At 39.8% G+C, this 15000-nt stretch overlaps 1 protein-coding gene across 1 annotated transcript in view; it reads left to right on the top strand.

Annotated features, from left to right (window-relative positions):
* The window catches only part of LOC135116327 (nephrin-like), a 322006-nt gene that overhangs the window by 95769 nt on the left and 211237 nt on the right, over nt 1–15000 (top strand).

Here is a 15000-nt window from a genome sequence, read left to right as displayed (position 1 = left end):
ACCTGAGCAATCGACGTAATTACTTCCCGCGCCGGAACCTCACCTGGGCAACAAGAACACCTGTGAACGGGGTAAACACTCTTCATCCAGTGGCACCGTTCACGAGGCTTTTATTAATATAGGACAATAACAACGCTTTATATATATAAGAGGAGGACAATAACAGAGCTTTATATATAGAAGACAAGATAGCTTTATACATATAGAAGACAGTAAGAGAGCTTTATATTACAGAAGAGGAAGACAGTAAATCCACTTGGTATTAAAAGAAAACAATAAGCTTTATATATAGAAGACAATAAGAAAGCTTGATATATATTAGAAAACGATAAGATCACTTTGTATTAGAAAAGTAAGACAGTAAGGAATTTTGCTATTAGGAGTAACATCGTCTTATTAGCGACAGTGGAGAGGAGGGAAGAAGAGAAGGAAGAGGAGGAGAAGGAGGAAAATAAGAGTGTTTTATATAATGATAAAGACAATAAGACAATTTCGCATATGCAAGAGGAAGACATTAAGAACGTTTTATATAGAGAATAACAATCAGCCCTCTTTCCAGTGGTTCAGTATAGCACAGTGGAGGAAAGAAGACGAAGAGGAGGAGGAAGAAGACAATAAGAGCGTTTCCTATATAGAAGAAGAACAATAAAATGTGCTTCATGTACAATAACAACACTAGATTTTCCCTCCATCTCTACAGTATAGCACCGTAAAGTGGAGGAAAGAAGAGGAAGAGGAAGAAGAGGGGGGAGGAGGAGGACAATAAGAGCAGTTTATAGAGAGTAGTGTCCTTCAAAGCGTCCGTTTCATTACTTTCCGAAGCGTCTCGAGTACAAAGGTTCATGTAAAGGTTTGTTGTCACTTTCCGTCACGTAAATGATTATATATGTGGACAGAAATATTGCTCTCTCTCTCTCTCTCTCTCTCTCTCTCTCTCTCTCTCTCTCTCTCTCTCTCTCTCTCTCTCTCTCTCTCTCTCTCTCTCTCTCCTCCGGGTAAAGATTTCTCTACTTTTGCCTGCTGCGTTCTTGTTTTTATCGTTTTGTATTTTTTTTTTTGTTGTTGTTGTTGTTGTTGTTGTTGTTGTTGTTGTTTGGTTTGGTTTCAATCTGGTATTAATTTGTATTTTTCAGTTATTGTTGTGTTGTTTTTTTATCATGATGGTTTTTCGTTTCCATTGCGTAGTTTTCTTTTTTCTTTTTTTCGAGTCTTGTGTTGCTTTTGTTTCATATTAATTTGTTCTTCCATTGTAGTAGCTACGTTTTTTTTTTGTGTGTGTGTGTGTATTTGTATCATTCTTGTAATCTTATTTTGTTGCCTTTCATCTTTCGTATCCATTTAGTCATTGGCTCACAGCAGTTCCTTCCTTGTTTTCCTTATCTTATTCCAGAGTATCTGACACGAATCACGGTCATAGTTTTTTTTTTCTTTTTTATTTGTTCCTTTCCCTGTCGAGGAAATTTTTCTCTATTTTTTAGTGACTAGAAATTAAAACTAGTTGTATTAAGCTCAATTATTTCTGTTTTTTCTTTCTTTTTTTCTTTTTACATATTTACCGCGATATCCTAGTCAGTCATCACTTATTTTATCTTTAATCTCCTTGTCGAGGTAAAATGTCTTTATATTACTTTTAATAACTAAAAATTAATTATCAAGCTCAGTTCTTTTTTCACTATTTTTTCCTTAATCTTTCTCTTTTCCCGCATATCCAATATATTTACCACAAGGTCATCTTCAGTCATTGCGTTTTTTTTTTTTTTTTAATATCAATCATACTAAAATCAATCTCGCATATATTTTTTTTTCTTTTTTACAGTGACAACTAACAACCTTCTTATACCCCCCCCCCCCCGGCACTGCCCTTGTCTGTTTATCACAAAGTCATCTCTAGTTATTACGTTTCTTAATATCAATCTAGTTCAAATCAGCCTCATATATATTTCCTCCCCCATTTTTTTCAGTCTTTACATTAACAGCTAACAACTTTCTTAATCATCCGTCATTGTCATTGCCTATCATAAAGTCATCTCCATCCATTATATTTCTTAATACCAATCTTATTTAAAATCAACCTCATATCACTTCCCCCATTTTTTTTCCACAATAACAACCACTAACCTATTTAATCCTCCCGTCACTGCCCATGTCTGATCCAAATTTAATTACCCTGATCACTATTAATCAGGGTTTCGACATTGTACATTAGGGAGAATTAATAGGATTACCCAGCGCCCTTGAAGCTCTGCCAGCAGGTAAGAGCAGCAGCGTCACAAAGTTGCCGCAGGAACTGTTTGGGTGTCAGCACTCCCTCCGACAAGTTCTGATACTCCGCTCCTCTCCCTCTCCCCTTTAGGTCACCCTGTTTACCCGGTCATTATTGTGTTATGCTTTCACGTCATGTATGGAGGAACTCACCTACATGTATAGCAAGTCTCTCTGTGTGTGTGTGTGTGTGTGTGTGTGTTTGGTTAGGTTGTTTTGTCTTGTCATCATATTTACAATTATTCGAGACTTTTGCCTTCACGTTATTTATCTTTTCAAGTTATTTGTAGTTATTGTCCTTGTGTTTACAGTTTGTCTCGTTTAAAAATTCAAGACTGTCACGTGTAGGTCTGATGGCTTCTTGCAGATTCCATTTCTTTTTAATTTTTTCATGTCCTTTATTATTTGAATCCTTTACTCCACGTTATCTGCAAATGTAAAGTCCACGCCATGTATTTTTAAGTAATCCAAGCTTGTATGCACTCTGCCTGCTGTATTTATTTATTGATGGGCAGCCTGCTTGTATTTTCACTCTGGTATGTCATCACCTTTGAACAATATATTTCCACGACGTGTCCAAATAACACACACTTGTATACACTCCGTCGTCTGCTTATATATGTAAGTGGACAATCTTTTTTTTTTTTTTTCATCGTATTATGCCATTTGAAGGCCATCCCCCCCACCCTTGTATGTCTTAAGTAACCCAGAATTGTATACACTTCGCTTTTATTTTTTTTTTGTAGTAGGACACTTGCTTGTATTATTTTGGTGTATTCATCATGTTAACCCCATCGGTATTTTAACACTATACATGAGGTTAGATTAGGTTAAGTTTGTTATTCGGTGGTTTTATAAAGTTTAGTGTGTTTTTTGGGTTAGGTTAGGTCAGGTTAAGGTACTTCCTGTGTATGTCTACGTATACACTCTTGTATACAAGGGCCTTATCCGTCCATGTATGGAGTATGCTTCACATGTCTGGGGGGGGTTCCATTCATACTGCTCTTCTAGACAGGGTGGAATCAAAAGCTTTTCGTCTCATCAACTCCTCTCCTCTAACTGACTGTCTTCAGCCTCTCTCTCACCGCCGCAATGTTGCATATCTAGCTGTCTTCTACCGCTATTTTCATGCTAACTGCTCTTCTGATCTTGCTAACTGCATGCCTCCCCTCCTTCCGCGGCCTCGCTGCACAAGACTTTCTTCTTTCTCTCACCCCTATTCTGTCCACCTCTCTAACGCAAGAGTTAACCAGTATTCTCAATCATTAATCCCTTTCTCTGGTAAACTCTGGAACTCCCTGCCTGCTTCTGTATTTCCACCTTCCTATGACTTGAATTCCTTCAAGAGGGAGGTTTCAAGACACTTATCCACCAATTTTTGACAACTGCTTTGACCCTTTTATGGGACTGGCATTTCAGTGGGCATTTTTTTTATTAGATTTTTGTTGCCGGTAGCCAGTATCCTTCCTACATAAAAAAAAAAAAATACTTGCTGGATAGACAGTTGCTTGTATTGCCCTCGTGGTGTACCCTGGGAAGCTACAGTCACTCTCACCAGGCGCGGCGGGGCGAGGCAAAGGTTGTGTCTGGGTAAGGAAACGCCTCAAGGTTCACGTCATCAATGGTAACACCTGAGGGGCCGGCAACACCTGGACTACCTGAGTCTTGTTTGTTAAGGGCACACGTCTCCTATTTTCTCTTTCTCTATCTCTTTATTTTATTTTTTTTTTTCGTTGTTGTCCAATCTTTATGACTTTAGTTTACAAGGTTTTGTTCTTTTCTTTTTCTTTTCTTTTCTTTTTTTTTTTGTCTGATCTTTGTGACTTGGTTGTACGGTTATTTTTTTATTTTCCTTTCTTTCTTTTTTACCTGTGTGTGCTTTTCGCGTTCAGTGTAAAAGTGGTCGTGCCTATTCCTTTTTTTTTTTTTTTTTTGCCTGATCATTTGTTATTTAGAAGATTGTGTTTTTTTTTCTTTTCTTATAAGGTTTAGTGTCATTATTCGATCTTTTCACGTCGATTGTAAGAGTGAACAATATTTTTCTCTGATGATTTTGACGGTAGTTATTTGTAAGAATATATCTATTACTTTTTTTTCTTATCTTTTGGCGTCTTATCAAAGTTTCCACGTCTATTATGTCCGACCTTTTCACATCTTTTTTTTTTTATGCTTATCATTTATTAGTGTGCATCATTTTCTGTATCATTGTTGGTGTTTTTTTTTTTTTTTTAAGATTTTGTTATGCCCAACCTTCTGACGTCAACTGTAAAGGAAGAAAGTTACATATTTTACTTTTCATTCCTTATAGCATTACTGTAGTGTATCATTGTCTTCTTACCCTTCTTTGTTGGCGCTCCGTATAAGATTTCGCATCATTACCTAACCTTTTGTCATCCATTGTAAATAAACAACACTATTTTATTTCCTGGTCCTTACGTCGTTCACTTCTTGTAACTCTCAACACACGGAAGCTTCCAAAGGAGGTTAACAAGCACAGGTGACAGCGCGCTTTCTTCCTTCCTTCCTTTACCTTACCTTCGTTACCTGGGCTTGTGTTCCCTTACCTTGTGTTGTCACCGCCTCGCTGAGCTTTCCACGTCTAACCGCAGTGTGGCCCCTCTTCATTTAACACTCCTCCTCCACCTCCTCCTTGCAGTTTCCCTTATTTTCTTATGTTTTTTTTTTTTTTTTTATTTCTGTCCATCACTTATTCTCTTCCTCCTCCTTGCAGCCCCTTTATTTTCTTATGTTCTAATGTTCCATCACCTTCCCTCTAAATCATCACAGTTTTCGTTGTTGTAATAATTTGGTGTTTCGTACAGGTGATACACAGGTGAAGGTGTCTAATATAAACACTCCTAGTGGCCACAGAAGTGTTCTGAAAAAGTTTTTACCGCGAACCAGGAAATCTGTCGTACAAGAAGGGATGCAACAACCAGCAGGAGCAGAATCCTGAATCACGATAACTTCCAGAAAACTTAATTGGCGCAGAATAAATGCCGCGCTCTTCTTCCGTTTCTGTTTACTTTTTTCCTCTTTTTTCGAAGTCTCGGTTTTTCAAGAAGTTAAACTGAATTGGTTTAATATTTTTTCCTGCTGTTTTCCTTCTTGTTATTTCATCAATCTTGTTTTTTTTTTTCTTTCTTCTTACTTTGTTTTCTTCGTTCCTTATCGTTTTCTTGCTCCGTCTTTATTTAATGTAGTACTTAATGAAGGGTCACGACAAAGGTTTCATGATTCCAGTGGTAGATCTACAAGGATTCTACTTCATCAGGGGGGAAAAGCAGACACGAGAACACAGCTAATCATTTCTGTAAACTCTGAAATTAGTCCTGATGAGGGAACAGAGCATTTAGTGGGTTTTCAAGGTCGCTTTCATGTGATAGATTAACAAGAATTCCACATAATCAGCGGGGAATACACCACTGAGAACCAGACTGATCATTTCCGTGACCTTTGAAAACAGTCGTGGTGAGGGAACAAAGCGTTTAACCTTTTGACTCCTTGCTTCTCCTCAAGGTTGATAAAATGGTGAGGCGTAAGTTTGAAATATAATATTGAAATACGAATAATAGAAAGAATGAATTGTTTAAACTTATCAGTCTTTATCGTTAGTGTTGCTCAATAGAATGGTGTAGGATTACAAGTCTTAATGTCATTGTAAATTGAAGGGTTAAGAATCTAGGCCACTAATAGCAAGAATAATGACTGAATTGTTTAAAGTTACCAGTCTACATACAGCTTTACTTGTGCTCAATAAAATGGTCTAAGATTAGTCAAATGAAGTATATAACAAGCCTTAGTGTCATTGCCAATCGAAGAGTTAAGAATCTAGACCACTAGATACCAAAAAGAATGACTAAATTGTTTAAACCCATCATTCTTTCTCATTACTGTAAACAGCTATACGATCAGCCAAATGAAATATACAGCAAGTCTTAGTGTCATTGCCAATCGAAGAGTTTAGAATCTAGGCCGCTGATAGGAAAAGGAGTGACAAATTAATTTAAACCTATCACCTTTACTTTTACTCAGTGAAGTTGTCTGGGTTTAGTCAAATGAATTATACAGCAAATCTAATATCCTCATTACCAATTAAAAACTTCAGAATCCTTGGCGATAATAACAAAATAAATGACTGGGTACTTTAAACCCATAAACTTTGCTCAGTAGTCTTAGTTTACTGAAATGGAGTCTATATCAAGTCTTACATTCTCATTGCCAATTAAACTGTGAAGAATCAGGAACTGGATCGTAAGTTGGAAATAAAAACAGCACGTGATTGATTAGCAGTTCCGGGTGTTGTTGTTTTCTGGCCTGTTGTGATTTCGTGCGGCGGAAGTTAGTGAAGTGATGAGCTGGAGGGAAAGTATGGTAAAGAATAATCATGCAAATGCGGCAGACTTATTTTATTTATTTATTTATACGAATGCAGAGGAAATGTGTCTTGTGAAATGTTTAGATGAGAGAGAGAGAGAGAGAGAGAGAGAGAGAGAGAGAGAGAGAGAGAGAGAGAGAGAGAGAGACAGAGACACAGACACAGACACACACACACACACACACACACACACACACACACACACACACACACACACACACACACACACACACACACACACACAGATCCTTCCACGCACGACGACCATTATTCATAACACTTAACACTCTGGTCTACATATTTACTGGTGTAGAAAATGGCTTAATTAATGGATATTGGCGTCCTCTTGTGCCACATAATCATTTAAAAGCAATATTGAAAGTGACCATTATTAGTGCTGTTGTAATTATTGTAGTTTGTTATAGCAGCAGCAGTGGTGGTGGTGGTGGTAGTGGTAGTGGCAAGAGGAGTAGTAGTAGTAGTAGTAGTAGTAGTAGTTGTTGTTGTTGTTGTTGTAGTAGTGATGAAAACAGTAATATCTTCATTATAATGCCTACTCACTTACTCACACACAGTAGTAGTAGTAATAGTAGTAGTAATAGTAGTAGTAGTAGTAGTAGTAGTAAAAATAAACACTAACACATTCATAACATCACCTACCCACCCACTCAACCACACACCCAGCCCATCCACCCCTCCCCATTCCCCCTTCCTTCCACCTCCTCCCTCTGCTTCCTCTATCACGTGTACCTGTATCAGAACCTAATACCATCCATTCTGCACGTCTCATCTCTCTTCCTGGCTCGATGCTGGGGTGGGTAGGTGCCTGCTTGCCCCCCTCGCCCCTCCTGTATTTACCCTCCATTCACTCAAGCATTTAGCGGCGCGAGTTTAGAAGCAGCGGTGACGGAGACAGGCGTGGATAAACAAGAAAGAGAGAGAGAGAGAGAGAGAGAGAGAGAGAGAGAGAGAGAGAGGGGGGGGGGAAGGGAAGGAGGAAGGGAATATGGTGAGAGAATGTAATAAGAGAGAAAGAAATGGAATTAAAGGAAAAAGAAAGGTGTGGAATAGAAATGTCAGAGAGAGAGAGAGAGAGAGAGAGAGAGAGAGAGAGAGAGAGAGAGAGAGAGAGAGAGAGAGAGAGAGAGACGAGGGAATATTGTGTGAAAATGTGATTGTTAAATAGTTAATAAAAAAGACAGAAAGAGAATTGAAGTAAAGTGAGGGATGTGTGTGGAGAGAGAGAGAGAGAGAGAGACTGCTTGACTTCCTTCTCTCTCTCTATTCCCACGAGTTAGGAAGTGACAATCTCCTATCTCTTCCTCCTCCTCCTCCTCCTCCTCCTCCTCCTCTTCCTCCTCCTCCTCCTCCTCCCCCACAAAGAGTAACATGAGTCATGAGATTTGGTGAAGGAAGGCTGAAAAAACAAATAACCGGGAAGGAGGAGCAGCGTGTGGTGGGGAAGGCGTGAGTCAGGGAGGAAACGGCGGCAAAAAATTATGAGGGGGGGGGAATAACAAAGTGAGTCTACGTAGAGTGAGTCATGAGTGAGTGAGTGAGTGAAGAAAAAGATGTGGTGGTGTTTTTGCTTGAGGTGAGTCACGGTAATTGTTATGATTGGTGGTGGTGGTGGTGGTGGTGGTGGTAGTGGTGGTGGTTGTTGTTTTAGTTGTAGTGGATCTTAATTTACGAAAAGAATCAGGAAAAAAAGTTAAGGAGAATTGTCAGGATCAGTTGTAGTAGCAATAGTTGTAGGTAGTAGTAGTAGTTGTAGTAATAGTTGTAGTAGTAGTAAAGCATTAAAACCCCTCCGGAACTAAATTAGCTCTAATCTGAAACACTTTTCCTACTTAAAATTTTTGGGTTAAAGGCAACTAAACTGAGGAATATATCTTATCATTTTAACCCTTTTGTTTTACCTCCTTTGCACCTTAAATAGATGAACCCGTAGTAACAGCAGCAGCATAAGTAGTAGTAGTAGTAGTAGTAGTAGTAGTAGTAGTAGTAATAGTAGTAGTAGTAGTTGTAGTGATTTAAGTGTACATTCAGACCAGCAGTGTCTTGTTATGCAAATCAAACACATTCACATTTAGATAAGTCACTATACAGGCTCGCTTCTCCATACACTCTTTCTCTTAATATAGGAAAAAGAGTGAAAAAGAGACCAAAAAAAATCAATCTTCATCACCCATTCCTTCCCCCCTCACCTACACACCCTCACCTTTTCTACCCTCCCCTCATCCTTTCACGCTCTTTTTCCACCAGTTCCTCTACTCCCTCACCTTCCCATCACCTTTTCTACCCTCCCCTCATCTCATCCCTCACTCCCCTTACGCCCCAATCCTCTCCTCCGTCACCCATTTTCTCCCCCTCGCCTTCCCCTCACTTTTTCCACCATCCCCTCACCTTCCTATCACCTTTTTCTCCCCTTCTCATCCTATCACTCCCCTTACGCCCCATCACTCCCACTCCCCACTATCACTCTTGCGCGGCGCCCCAAAGGCCCATTGCAACTCAGTATTCCAAGGGCGTGTCTGTTGGGGGGAAGGTTGACCAGGTAACCATCTCCCCGTGGACACCTGCGCGGCCTGGTCCTCTCACCTGGTAGGTCCTGAAGTCCCTGGTGACCTGCGGGGGGAGGGGGGGCGTGAAGGGATCGAAAGGGAAGAGTTAATCGAACAGGGTCTGAAGGGAATCGGGTCTCATATTTTGGGCTTGATGGTGTACCTGATCGTCATTTGTTTGTGTGTTTGTTTGTGTTTGTTGGGGTGCTCGGGTGTTTGTTCGTGTCGTCAGTGCTTTAAGTGTGTTCTGTTTTGTTGTGTGTTTTGTTTGTGTGTGTGTGTGTGTGTGTGTGTGTGTGTGTGTGTGTGTTTCCAATTCTCGTTTACATTTTTAAATCCTTGTTTTTGTTGTTATTCTTGTTGTTGTTTTCATTATTATTATTATTATTATTATTATTATTATTATTATTATTATTATTATTATTATTATTATCATTATCATTATCATTATTATTATTATTATTATTATTATTATTTTTATCATCATCATCATCATCATCATCATCATCACTATTATTATTACATTTTTATTCCTGGTCATTAATGTAGTCTTCACATGGATCTGGCCTGCATTTCTCCACTCTCTCTCTCTCTCTCTCTCTCTCTCTCTCTCTCTCTCTCTCTCTCTCTCTCTCTCTCTCTCTCTCTCTCTCTCTCTCTCTCTCTCTCTCTCTCTCTCGTCGTCTCTTATTCAGCCCTGCCATCTCTTCATCGGGCTCCTCGTCTCTTGTCTACAGTTAATAATGAAGCACCACACACGCGAAAGATAGAAAGCAACACAACAAATATATCATACAGACAGACAGACAGACAGACAGACAGACAGCTTTGGGCCTCACTGTTGGCGGGCCACCAAAATGCGTCACATATTAACTACCACCACCAGCGCAGTTTGTTCCGCGTGATACAACAAACTTGCATATGCATCGGCCAGGCTGTGGAGGCGAACCGTGGAGCCCCCTGGCGAGAAGGGACGGCAGCGAGGCATGGAAGACGATTGCATGATGTATAAGATGAACGTGTTTCACTTGGTCAGCGAGAACGACGAGAGGACGAGAGAATGAGGGTAAGGGCGAGAGGACGAGGACGAGAAGATAATGACGAGAGGACGAGAAAATGAGAAATGAAGGTGGTGAGAGGACGAGAACAAGAGAGAACGAGAGGACGAGAAGATAATGAGAGGACAAGGGCGAGAGGAGAACAAGATGACGAGGGCGAGAGGAAGAGAACAAAATAACAAGAGGGTGAGAGGAGATGAAAACGGTGACTCTCTAAGCTGTCTACACGAGATTTTTGTACAGTCGCCTGGGACTGGTCAGCTGAGGTCTCTTGTATCGCTTCCTTTAGCTGCTGGTGAGGCGAAGAAGTGAGGGTAAATTTGCGAGTTTTGGGCGTCTTGGGTCTTCGTTGGGCGAGGGATGAAGTGAAAGGAAGGAGGAAGGGAGGAAAAAGTGCTGGAAATTCATAGAAGGAAGAGGAAGTGATAGACGAAAGGATTGAAGAGGATAGGAGAGAGAAAGAAAAGTAGAAGAGAAGTGAAAAGGATGAGGGAGGGAAGAGGAAGTGCAAGAAACGAACATAAAGAGACGTGACTGAAGACAATGAAGATGAGAAAAGAAGAGAAATAACAGCAGAAGGGAAGGATGAAATGAAGAGAAACAAGTATGAAGAGAGGAAGAATTAATAAAAAATGAACAAAAGAAGGAGGAAGTGACTAGAAAAAAAGGATTCAAGAGGAGAAAAGAAGAGAAATAATATCAGTAAGGAAGGAGGAAGCAAACAGGAGGAAGGAGGAAGGGAGTGAGTACGAGAAATGCATAAAAAGACCAGGAAGTGATAAAAAAGGGATTGAAGGGGAGGAAAGAATGGCAGAAGAGGAGGAGGAGGAAGAAGAGGAGGGAGGGAGGCAAGGAATACGAGAAAGGGAGAGAAAAATGAAGTGATGGAATGGTGATCGAAGAGGAAGAAAGGAGGAGGAGAAGAAAGAGGAAGAGGAGGAGGGAGAAAGCGCGAGAAATTGACTAAGACGAAGAAGGAAAATTACGAACGAAGAAATGGAGGAAAGAGGGAGAGAAAAGAGAGGAGAAAAAAAAAGAAGAAAACACGAGAAACTGATAGAAAGAGACGGTAAAGAAAGGAGGAATAAAAGAATAGAAGAAAATAAGGAAATGAGAGAGAGAGAAGTGATAGAAATGACAGAGATAATGAAGGAGGGAGGAATAGAAGCGAAGAAAAGGAAAGAGAAAAGAGGATAAAGGACAAACAAAAGAAAGAAATAGAGAACGTAGAAGGAAGGACGGGTAAGAGAGATTGGGGGAAGGAGGGAGATGATAAACGAGGAAGGGAAGGAGAGGAAGATGGACGAGGGAGGGATGGAGGAAGGTAGTACTAGAATGAGAGGAGGAGGAGGAGGAAGAAGAAGAAGAAGAAAAGAAGAGGAGGAGAAGGAAAATCATCGACTTCTTTCCGTTTTCATCTTCTTGGTATGACATTTATTATTTGCGTCATTACCATGTCTTCTTCCTCTTCTTCTTCTTCCTTCTCCTCCTCTTCTTCCCCCTCTTTTTTTTTATCTTCCTCGTATTCATCTTCACCCTTCTTTTCCCCACTTCTCTTTCTCCTCTTACGCATCCTCATTATCATTACTAACACACACACTCACTCATAACACACACACACACACACACACACACACACACACACACACACACACACACACACACACAATCAGTAATCAAGGATATTTTAGCAAGCAGAGGAGTTTTATTACTGTTTGGATAATACATCACCTCCCCCCTTAGCATGCACGCCTCCCCCACCCCCCATTTAGGTCGTTAGCGCCTCCCTCCCCTCCATTACCCTCCTCCTCGTACCCCCATGTGTTTCCTCCTTCTTCCCTCCTTCGCCTCTTAGTCTTGTTATCGTATAATTAATTTTGAGATCTGCTGGAGTTCCACGTGTGTGTGTGTGTGTGTGTGTGTGTGTGTGTGTGTGTGTGTGTGTGTGTGTGTGTGTGTGTGTGTGTGTGTGATTTTAACGCAATATCATTTATTCGATTTTTTTTTATTTTGTGGGAGTTAAGAATTCTGAGAGAGAGAGAGAGAGAGAGAGAGAGAGAGAGAGAGAGAGAATGGAGACAAGTACAAACGCACTCACAAACGCTCCCACACACACTCACCCACACACCCACACCCCCCCCACCCACTAACCCCCAGCCCACACCCCCCCTCAGACACACAAGCTGCCCACCCAATAGTTATCCCATGCATCACGCCTAATTGTCTTCATCCTCAAGCTGAACGAGGCGCTAAACTGGCCCAGGACGACCCACGCAACGACCGCTCACCGCCCGGTTATTAAAGGAAGCGCCTTACTCACGCCCCAGTTAAGACCAGTCAAGTCCAGTCAAGCCCCAGTCAGTCAGAAGCAAAGTTACATACGAGCAGTCTTGAGTAGAGTCTTTAGTCAGTTAGGAGCGGAATCACTAAAGGGTAGTCAAATGTTTAGTTTTTTTTTTTTTCTTTTTTTTTCAGTCAGCATCTTGATCTCTTAAGTTCAGTCAAGAGTAGTTATTTTCAGTCACGTTGGAGAGAAATCACTTAAGTTCAATCAAGACTATAGTTTTTTTTCAGTTAAGAGCAAGATCTTTTGAGTTTAGTTAAGTTTTTTATTTTTTTTTTTTTTCGTTAGTTATGAGCGAGATCTCTTAAGTTTAGTCGGGTCAAGTTTTTTTTTTCAGTTAGTTAGGAAAGAAATCTCTAAAGTTCAGTTGAAAGTTAAGTTTTTTTCCAGTTACTTATGAGCGAGATGTCATAAGTTTAGCCAAAAGGTTAGTTTTTTTTTTTTTTCCAGTCAGTTAGGAGCAAAATCTCTTAAGTTTAGTCAGAAGTTATTTATTTATTTATTTATTTTCAATTAGTCAGGAACGAGATTACTTTAGGGCAGTCAGTGGTTTCCTGGTTAAGATTAGTACTCAGTCAAGTTCCATCTGATGTAAAGGCTTAAGTTTTAAATGCCACGATCAAGGAAGGCTACTCACGCACGTAATGTACAATTATGTAAAAAGTTCACTCATGTCCCTAGTCATTTTATCAAGGGCCAATTGTTGAGACGGAGTTCAAAAATAAATAAAAAATAAACCCCCTCCAAAAAAGAATAAATAAATAAACCTAGACATTTATCGAAAAAAAAATATATAACCAGATATATTTTTCGCCCATTCCTGAAGGTTTGTAAATATAGTTAATCCAAACGACCTGATTCTTTGTTAATCCATGACACAAAAGAATGATATTTGAGACTCGTAATCTGGTATGTATTTTCTAATGGACTCTTAAGTAATCTGTAAAAAAGGAACAATAGAGAAACCATATGTAGTGGGTTCTAATCTTCACATCCTGAATTCCCCCACAAAAAAAAAAAAAAAAGAAAAAAACAAAGAAAAGGGAAGAGAGGGAAAAATTATATGTAAAAAAAGATAAAACAAAGAAAAAGGAAGAGGGAAAAATTATATGTAAAAAGGATAAAACAAAGAAAAAGGAAAAAAAGAAAGAAAAAGATAAGTATATACTGAAAATCTCATATTCTGGGCCATATTGGGCTAATCGATTCATAACTAATCTCTAAAGCTGATTAATGATAACGAAAACTCTCAAAGTCTCTTATTGAATCCTTAACTTCATTATATTCTTCATTTATCCTTCCCTTTTTTATTTATTCTTCCCATATTTAATATCTATTTTGTTATATTCTTTATTTATCGTTCCCATTTTATTCTTTTCTATATTTCAGGTCAAAGTAAACTTAAGCAGTACAGAAAATTTTGCCTCATTACCTAAGTTTGTTATTTATTTATTTTTTTCTTATTTATTCTTCCTAAATTTATATAGTCTCAAAAGATATCAATTTATTTTTTAGTGCTAACTCTCTCTCTCTCTCTCTCTCTCTCTCTCTCTCTCTCTCTCTCTCTCTCTCTCTCTCTCTCTCTCTCTCTCTCTCTCTCTCTCTCTCTCCTTATCACTACTTATTTTATTTTCTTATTTATTCGCCCTATATTTAGATCATTTCAAGTGTTAATCTTCTTAGTACCAAACCTGCCTCTTCCCCCACCTCTCTCTCCCCCGTCCACCTCCACACCCCCCAAAAAAAAAAATGGTAGAAAAAATAGTGCTCTCAACAGTACGTCATTATCCACTTTGCCAAGGTGAATTGGGAACAAATTAAGTGCACCTCTCCACGCCAGGTAAGCGAGGACAGGGATGGAAATACTGACTTTAATATGGCATCTCCAAATCTGGGTCATTGCAAACCCCAAGTGTCAGTCAGTGTGTGTAATGACGAGAGAGAGAGAGAGAGAGAGAGAGAGAGAGAGAGTGGGGGGAGGGGGGAGGTCTGGGTGTGATTTTGTAACCATTAAAAGCGTCAGTACGTGTGTGTGTGTGTGTGTGTGTGTGTGTGTGTGTGTGTGTGTGTGTGTGTGAGCGCGCGTGCGTGGTGTGTGAGCGAGAGATAAACAAGTTAGGAGTGATGAGTCCTCGACATAATCGCTTGTCAATCCTCTCATTCACGAGAGAGAGAGAGAGAGAAAAGAGAGAGAGAGAGAGAGAGAGAGAGAGAGAGAGAGAGAGAGAGAGAGAGAGAGAGAGATTTTACCATTCAAGCATTTATATAACCATCTCCTTATATCTTTCCATCCATTCTTCCTTTCCTCTCCTCTCCTCTCCTCTCTTCGCCTCTCATTTACAGCCGCCGGTCTTCCTCTCCTCTCCCTCTCCCCTCCTTCTCACCTCCCTCTCA

This window comes from Scylla paramamosain, chromosome 31 (genome assembly GCF_035594125.1).
Source record: "Scylla paramamosain isolate STU-SP2022 chromosome 31, ASM3559412v1, whole genome shotgun sequence".
NCBI classification, from domain to species: Eukaryota; Metazoa; Arthropoda; class Malacostraca; order Decapoda; family Portunidae; genus Scylla; species Scylla paramamosain.
Note: the sequence above shows the minus strand (reverse complement) of the source record. Positions and strands in the feature narration are given on the sequence as shown.